The sequence below is a fragment of the Pinus tabuliformis genome, chromosome 2_1 (assembly GCF_031772625.1).
Source record: "Pinus tabuliformis cultivar Carrire ecotype Pingquan chromosome 2_1, CPIR1, whole genome shotgun sequence".
NCBI lineage: Eukaryota > Viridiplantae > Streptophyta > Pinopsida > Pinales > Pinaceae > Pinus > Pinus tabuliformis.
This window is the reverse complement of record NC_142299.1, coordinates 835,191,167-835,200,714: the sequence shown is the minus strand read 5'-3', so window position 1 is coordinate 835,200,714 and position 9,548 is coordinate 835,191,167. Positions and strand designations below refer to the sequence as shown.

Here is a 9,548-nt window from a genome sequence, read left to right as displayed (position 1 = left end):
TTCAGCAACTATCTGCTAGATGCTGAAACACGAATCTGTGTTAAAAAACATAGTTTGTAAAAACAGATTATGGAGTTTTTAGTTATTCCAGAACTGTAGTTATGAAGAAGTTTGTAATTTTTATTGTCATCTTCATGGTTAATAAAAACATAGCTTTTTCTCCATATCTTCTTTGTCCATATTTCTCTCATTTCTTTGTGTTGAGTTGAGGAACTTTGCTTCCTCTGTTTTGTTCGAAATTATCAGACATTTCCATCAGTGAAGAGCTTAACACTACATCGAGCAATTGGACCATTGCCAGATTGGTATTGATGAATGATTTAAAAAATGGAGAAGGATTCAACTAACAGTCTTAAAGGAGATACACATTCACCTATATTTGTTTTAAAAGATGACAGAATGTCTGGAAGTGAAGTGCCAGTTGTTGATGCAGAGGATAATGATTTATCAGTTCATGGTGAAGCATTGGAAGTTACAGAAGATATGGCCATGGAAGAGAAACGCCTAGAAGAAGAACGAGCTGAGCGAGAAATGAAAGAAATGTAAAAGCAACTGAGCAATGGGAGTTAACAGATAGATCATGTGTTATTTAACAAACTAGATGAGGTTCTTAGCCAGACTCAACTTTGTTCAGAGTTTCTGCTTGAAAAGATGGACGACATCACATTTATTCCAAGCGAGAATGGCAATGCAAAATCAAGTGCGGTGAAGAAAAGTGGTAAGGGTCAAAAGCATAAGATAGTGACTAATAATGCAGACTCTTATCAGACAAAGAAAAAGTCAGAAAATGTTATCAATGCTATGACTGAGAATTCCATAGGAGGCACCCTAGTTCAAGCTTATGATAATTTAACAGAGGAGGAGAGGAACTAGAAAGAATAGATGGAACTTGTTCCTCTATTGATCGAGGAACGTTAAAGTCCTATTAAATTGATGGTGTAAAGTGGTTGATTTCTCTGTGGCAAAATGGGCTCAATGGAATTCTGGCAGATCAAATGGGGCTAGGAATGACGGTACAGACTATTGGTCTCTTTGCTCATTTAAAACCCTTAAGACCCTTAACAAAACCTTAGAGGTTTGAAGCCTAAATGAAAATCCTATAGCCTTCTTGAAGTAAATTCTCCAATGAAACAAGACTCAAGACTTTGAAAATTTATCTTGAGCCCAAAAGTTGTGATGAAACCCTGTCACAGGATGGTTAGGAATCACTTTATGTAAAAGAGGAATTTCAAAACCCCTTTGCTGCTGGAAAACACATAATAATAGTCCTTCAAATGTTCAAGGTAGGCTCAGAAAATTCATTCTGAAAATTATAAACGATTTATGTAACTAATGAGGTTTGAAACCCTTTGATTTTTTATGTGAGAAGCCCTTGATGGCTTGTGGATTTCAGAGAGAAAAATGCCACGAAATGCTGAGAAAATTTATTTATTTATTTATTTATTTATTTTGTGCCGAAAATCCTTAATAAAATTTCCGCTCCTTGTAAGGCCTGTGGCTCTGTGGGTTTTATTGGAGGGAAGAAAGAGCCAGATGAATGTCTCGGAAAAAAAGGCACAATGATAGGCTCTAAACCCCAGTCGTGATGCCGGGTAAGGGCTAAGTCCTTTGTCTTCACTCGGTTCCTTCAAATTCCTCAGCAATCCAGCTTGCAAAAAAAATAACCTTGAAACCCAGACTATTGGTCTCCTTGCTCATCTCAAGGGGATGGGCATGCATGGGCCCTTTTTAATAGTTGCTGCTCTTTCAACTCTCTCGAATTGGGTGAATGAAATCAATAGTTTTTTTCCAAGCATAAATGATATAATCTATCACGGCTCTAAATTGAGCGAAAAGAGCTGAGGGAAATCCACATGCCTCACAAATTGGGCCCAACATTCGCTGTTATCGTTACTTCATATGAGGTTGTTTTGAATGATAGAAAGGCTTTGGCTCGCTATGATTGGAAATATATAGTTGTTGATGAGGGACACTGATTAAAGACTCCAAATGTAAATTGCTGAGGGAATTGAAAACATTACCTGCTGAAAATAAGTTTCTTTTGACTGGAACGTCCCTACAAAATAATTTGGCGGAACTTTGGCCCTTGTTGAATTTCATTTTTCCTCAAATATTCACATCACATGAAGAACTTGAATCTTGGTTTGATCTAGCTGCGAAACAAAGCAATGGGATGAGGCAGGAAGAAATTGAAGAGAAAAGAAGAGTTCAAGTAATTTCAAAGCTTCATTTCATCCTTAAACCATTTCTTCTCCGAAGGCTGTCAAAAGAGGTTGAGCAGTCCCTGCCGAAGAAACAAGACATAATTTTGTATGCAGATATGACAGAACATCAGAAGCAGATCCAAGATCATTTGTTCAACAAAACACTTGAGGTTTATTTGTACAATAAATCAGAAAATGGTACAGTCCTAAAGGGAAAGTTGAACAATTTGACGATTCAAAAAGAATTGCAACCACCCTGATATTTTGGAGTCACAGTTTGATCAATCATTTGAATATCCACCGGTGGAGCAGTTGGTTAAGCAGTGTGGTAAATTTGGTTTGCTAGAGAGGCTTTTAACACATTTGAAAGCTCAAAAACACAAGAGGTTGATATTTTCTCAATGGACTAATACTATCAAAATGTGACAGGATATGAGGTTTGTCGCATTGATGGAAGTGTTAAGTTGGAGGATAGGAAAAATCAGATAAGGGATTTTAATGACCCAGATAGCAACTTTTGTATCTTTTTGCTAAGCACACGTGCTGGTGGTCTTGGAATCAATTTTACTGCTGCAGACACTTGTATTATTTACGATAGTGATTGGAATCCTCAAATGGATATTCAAGCTATGGATCGATGCCACAGGATTGGACAAACACGACCTGTACATGTTTACAGGCTTATCACAACCCACTATGTGGAGGGTCGCATGCTTAAAGTAGCATTTGGTAAGATAAAGTTGGAGCACTTGGTGATTGAGAAAGGACAATTTCACCAGGAACGAAATAACAACATGCTAAAGGACTCAGATCTACTTTCTTTGATCCAGCAAGAAAAAGATGAAGAGGAGGAACTCATTGGGTGTGAAATTAGTGAATCAAATCTTGTCAGGCTAATGGACCGTTCTGATATGCTAAACGATTCAGTTGAACACACAGGTCCAGATGTTGATACTCGTCCTCTCAAGGGACCTGGTTGGGAGGTAGCAGTACGCAGTGGACAAGGTGGGAGTATGTTGTCTTCAATTGAAGGCTAGCAAAAATTCGCTTCTGATACCAGCGACTTGAACAATAAAATATAATATCCCTTTTGTTCTTATGTTTTGGGAACAAGACATCCAGAAGCAAAGAGAGAGACGGGTTGAGAAAGAACCCCACCACAAAGCACTAATCATTCATTGTTCTTAATGTTGATGAACGAGACATTCTGTGCCCATGAAACACCCGATGGACAGAAGTTGAAATGGGTTTCATTGATCGGGATCGCATGGCTCATCTCAGATGTAGTATTGTTGTATCGCAGTACTTGGGTTCCTCAACATATCGAAATGGAAGAGCAACTGTGGTGTTTCATTGATCGGGATCACATGGCTCATCTCAGATGCAGTATTGTTGTATCGCAGTACTTGGGTTCCTCAACATATCGAAATGGAAGAGCAGCGGTGGTGTGGTTGTGTTTTAGGGAGTAACCATGTGGTTAATACCATTGGATTGAATGACGAATCAATGAACAGTGTTTGGATATGAAAGTCAATAGAGAAAATCCCTTTGGGGTAATTAATGTGGTTATATAAATTAAATTATTAGTAAATGTTAATGAATATTAATTTATTCTATGTATCAATATATATTTTTAGTTATTAAGCCCATAGTTTGAGTAGGCCTAATGGTTAAGAGCATGTGTTTCCTTTTAAGAGGTTACAGGTTCAAAACTAAAGGGGGTATAGTATGTATGTCTCCTTGTCCCACAAACAAGGGGGTCTCATACACCAATTTGGTGTTTGGGTTGGTTGTTTCCCGGTGGGTGGGTGGGTCTAATGTCTAGCGTAGATACATCTTTCCACATCTACTAAATTTCATATGTCTTATCAATAACATATACTCAAAAATCCATAATTCATTTGCCACTTAAAGTATTTCATATATATTTTTATTTTAAATTAATTTAATTTTATAAAAAAATAATTAAATTGAAAAGAAAAAAAAGCATAACTACCATTGAAATAAATCTCAACTCTTTATATTTGATACTATTAAAAACATTTATTAAATATTCCATTAGGTTAAATCTCTATCATACACCTATTAATGATAATTAAATTAAAATTTCCAAAATATACATAGCTGTTAGCGTGACAATATAATATGTAATTTGTAGTTTTGTACTAAATGTTGTATATATACATTAAATGCTATATACACATTAAATGTTGTATGGGTTGAGATATACATCTTTCAATTTAAATCATGCATATGCTAGTGTATATTCAACAATGTATATATTGAATTATATACATTATTTGTGGAACCAAACTCATGTTTTGGGATTTTGGAACTTTAAGAAATGCCCTAAATTCTAGGGACTTTATTGGGGCTATGAGACTTGTCGATTGTCTCCAACATATTCCAAGCAAATTTTAGGGACGTTACACACACATTTTTGGGATGTTCTTACATATTTGGGTATTTTTAAGGCATGTATATTCAATGTTGATAATCATGGGCATTGATGCTTGAACAATATGATAATATTTCCCTTTCATTATATTTATATTACACTGAATCTAAGTCTCTTGTACAAGTTGCAACTCAAAACATGGATTTTGTATGATCGGTTTCAATTTGGGCTTCTGGTGATTTAAATATTATATTTTTGGTGAAAACAATACAACAAACAAGGTCTCCATGTCAAGAACAAAGGAAACGCAACATTCCAAAGGGTTGATCCTTGTGATTATTTCTCTCGTTCTTTTCATTTTTTGGATCATCTCAATGTTTACATTTTGTACATGTATTTCGAGGATTCCTTCAAGTATAGTGCTTCCACCATCCCAAGCTCAAGCATTGTGAAAACAATTAGACAATAATGACTAGGATTTGGTACTAAGTATGAATAAATCCCTTTTTATCATCTTCTTAATCTAAAGTATGAATCTAATCTCTTTATAGAACCAAAGTGTTTTGTAGTAATTCTCAAGACTGATGTTAGAATACGCAAAGCCTATTGAGAAAGGAATTCATTTTATGGTTTAACATAATCACCATTAACAAGAAATATGAGGAATAAAATTTGTTATAGAGACAATTCTCTAACCCTTGATGGGCCTTATTGTAAATTGTAAACAATTATATTTAAGTTTTCTAAAGTTAAACTACTATTTTCTCATGTCCAATGGCTAATAATGGAATGTCAGCTAACCCTTTTTTAAATTTTGCAATATTTTTAAGAATTGGAGAGTATAAGGGATGTCCATAATATTATATAGTATAACTTCTGATGCTTACATGGTTGAAACAACTACAAATGTTTATGATGAATGCTAAATTTGTAGTATTGTTTTAATATTGTTATTATTATTGATGTCCCAAACTTGTCAACACATAAAAAATTTTGGGGGTGCTCTCACACCATCTTGGACACACGTGCCCCCACCACCACCATTCCCCTTGTTGAGAAATCTAAAGGGCTATAGTTAGGATGATTTCTCTTAAACTTGATAATTGTTTGTGATATCTTTTTACTTTTTCTTACTTATTAGATTCTTCTTGTATTATTATTTTATTATTATCATCAAACAACTACCAAAACAAGAAGATCAACAGTACGCAAGAACACAAGATATAGGTTGCAAGCCAGGGCCAAAACCTCTCCACTTGAGAGGAAAACCCACAAATCTCTTCTCTTATAGATTCTTCAAATGACGAATTCTAAGACCTATAGACCAAGAGAAATACCCTTCCAAGACCAATTCCGACCTTCTTGATGATGTGCTTCCCTTGTCCAAGTCAAACCTAGTCAAATCTCTTCCAGCAGCACAACTTCAACCCCCAACTACAGAATTTCAGCGTCTACTACAGGTCTGAAATTTTTGGCCCCGAGTAATAGTTGTTGCCTTCACAATTGAGTGTTAGGGCTTAAAGAGCTTCTTTTAACCTTCACTTGGGTTTCTCCTTCTTCTAGGGCTTGAGGATGACCTAGTAGACCTTCCTTTGACCTTCTTTTTGCAGTTCCTTCAAGTTCGATCCTGGAGCAGCAAAACCCTAACCTCCTTCCTTCGCACATGTGAAAAGGGAGAGAGAAAACAACCCAAACACTTTTTCTTTCGTCCTTCCTTCTTTCCTACCCTTCTTCTTCTTCTCCTTTGCTTGAATGACGAGATGATGAATGATGTCCCAATAACGATGAGTTCCCTCATATATATAGGCTTCCAAGGTGCACCAAATGTCCTAGTTTAGGCTAACTTCTTAGTGTCCAGGCCGACATGGTCTTGGAGGGTATCTTAACACTTTTAAATACAAAAATAATTCTTTTTACAGGTTACAATGTGCCTGATGGGGTCTTCTACATATGACAAGGACTCTTTTGACTTCTTGACCCTAGGAAAAACCGTAGAAGCACTCAACGGATGCTTGACCTCTAAAAATAATAATTTTTCTTTCACTTTACAATATACAAGAATCAAAAGTATATTTCATATTTATGAAGACCGGACCTAGTTACACATTTTTCAACACTCCCTCTTAACTAGGGAGGTATTCATAAATGGAACATGGACATTCTCAAACTGAAGAGATCTCATAAGAAGAGTTAGATTGGTAAGCCATCTATTTGCATCAAATCATCCATCATTGTCACATAACAAGGCCTTGACTAACAACTCTATCTCTCCACGATATTAGAGCACAATGTTGGTGAGACTAATGACTGATAGACAACATCATCATTATCTCTCAAGGCATGTACCCCACCCAAGTGTTCACAGGGTATGTCCTTCCAGGACAATTCCTATCTTGGAATAGCACATCCCTAAGGAATTTCCTACATAGTCACTCTTATCTTGGATTCCATACCTCATCCTCAAAGAGTGTCAGATGTCAGATGCTTACCCAATCCTCCATTCTTTCTTCACGAAGTGAAGAAAAGAATGATGTTTCTATCTCTCCCTCTCAACTAGGAAGGATATATCAACCGAACCAATTTTGTCTCTCAAGTACACAAGCTTCTTATTCTGAATATAGTTTTTTCAAGATGTTAGCTACCTATTCATCATTGGAGATATACCATAGCTGCAACACTCTATCCCACACTATCTTTCAAATATAGCGATAATTTTTATTTACGTGTTTGTCTTTCCATGAAACATTGGGTCTTCATACAACCTTATACAAATGGTATTGTCACAATGTATCACCGTAGGGTCCATTGGTCCTTCGAACAAATCATACAACAACTTCCTTAACCAGACAACTTCCCTGCTTACTTCACAGGCTGCAATATATTCGGCCTCAACACTGCTCAATGCAAACGATTCTTGCTTTCTACTCATCCATGAGATCATGGAGGATCCCAAACTAAAACATCCTCTAGTAGTGCTTCTTCTGTCCTTCTCACTACCTCCCCAATCAAAATTTGTAGATCCAATCAAGTGGACATCATTCCTCTTATCATACTTCAGGCAGTAGCGGATTGTTCCTCGCAAATATATCAGTGTATGCTTGGATGTTATCCAATGGTCATGCTTGCACTCTACTTGGAACTGATTGAGAACATTTACTGGAAAAAAATATTTGGTCGAGTATTTACCAAGTACATCAGTCACCGGGGCTTCACTCAATGAACGTCTAACATATCACGTGCATTCATGACATACTAAAAAATACCCCTAATATGACTACATATTGGAAAAATACCTCTAAAAATCACAATGTTTAAACCCATACCAATACGAATTCAATACATCTTCCCAATTTAAAAAACACCTACTTTCACTTGATATTGTAGATATTCTTTTTTTCATTAACATTTTTTATATCCCTTTATATTTTTTCATTAACTTTGATCTCCATTTTTTGTACCTGCCAATATTAAAACCCTTTACCCCCTATTATATGCTCAATATATTATTTCATTTTCTCCTCAATATATATCCTCTAATACGAATGCACATGATATGGTATTGTTCCCTCGTGAATCCCCCATGACATCAGTGATCCAATCAATTGTCTATACCTAGTCGGATCCACCAGGCTTGATTCATAACTTCTTAGCCTCTTCAAGTTTGTGATCATGGAGGTTTTCATAGGTGTGCAATCCATCATGTCAAACCTTTTCAGCATCTTTATCACATACTTTCCCCAAACTAGATAAATCTCATCAGGTCCTTGCCAAATTTCCAAACCCAAATAATGATGCATCATCCCTAGATCCTTCATATCAAATTCTACTACTAGTTGCTTCTTGCACTCTTCAATGCGACCTTCCACACCTATCATGAGAAGATCATCCAAATATAGAAGAATGATTACTGGATCATCCTTCACAACCTTGATATAGATATTCAAAACTACAAAACTCTTTGAGAAGCCCAATCTTGGTAGGTATGCATTCATCCTTGCAACCATGCCCTTGGTGCTTGCTTGAGGCCATACTGTGCCTTCTTCAGCCCGTAAACACAAGTATATCTATCTTTTAATTTGAATCCCAAGGGTTTCTCTATGTAGACTTCTTCATCATTAGTTCCATTCAGGAATGTTGTCTTGACATCCATTCGTTGTTTACAAAGAGACCAACAAATGTATAGTTGTATAAATTGTTGTATGTGTGAATGTCTCTTCGTAATTGATGCCTTCTTGTTGAAAGAAGCCCCTAGCCACAAATCTTGCCTTATATTTATCAATACTTCCATCTATTGTATGTTTAGTCCTATAGGGACACTTGGAAATTACCACAAATTTGTCTTCAAGTCTAGGTACAATCTCTCAAACTCCATTTTTCATTATAGATTAATACTCTTAATTCATGACATATTTCCATTCTTCAAAGGTGGATGGTTTTGCTTCTATTAACTTTTTCATATATGCTACATACCCTCAATATCTTTTGGGCTTCTTACTTTCCCTTAATGTTTCTATGGATGCTCCATATCCTTCTACATCTAAAAGTGTAGACTAAACCAATTAGATCTTTTTTTTCTTTCAGGTATGATCACGGGTTGCACAGGTTCACGAGGACCTTCATCATCATGATTTGAGTTTTCTTCCTCCCTTGTGCATTATTCCTCAAATATTGGAATTTATTTATCATCAAAGTCCATTGGGATGTCGTTTGATTTCTTGAATGCAATTCTTTCATCAAAGATTACATCTTAGCTTACTTCTATTCAATGTCCTTCCTTTATGTAGATCATATATGCCTTTGAAGTATTACTGTCGCCAACAAATATTCCCTTCATGCTTGTAGGATCCAACTTCTTTCTTTTATCCTTCGGAATGTGAATATATATGGGACAACCAAATATTCAGGGATGGTCCATGCTTGGTTTCTTCCCAGTGAATGCTTCTTCG

General features: G+C 36.1%; 1 pseudogene; it reads left to right on the top strand.

Annotated features, from left to right (window-relative positions):
• The first annotated feature begins 327 nt into the window (after positions 1-327).
• On the top strand, positions 328-3,286 carry LOC149203242 (chromatin remodeling protein DDM1 pseudogene; annotated as a pseudogene).
• Positions 3,287-9,548: the final 6,262 nt, after the last annotated feature.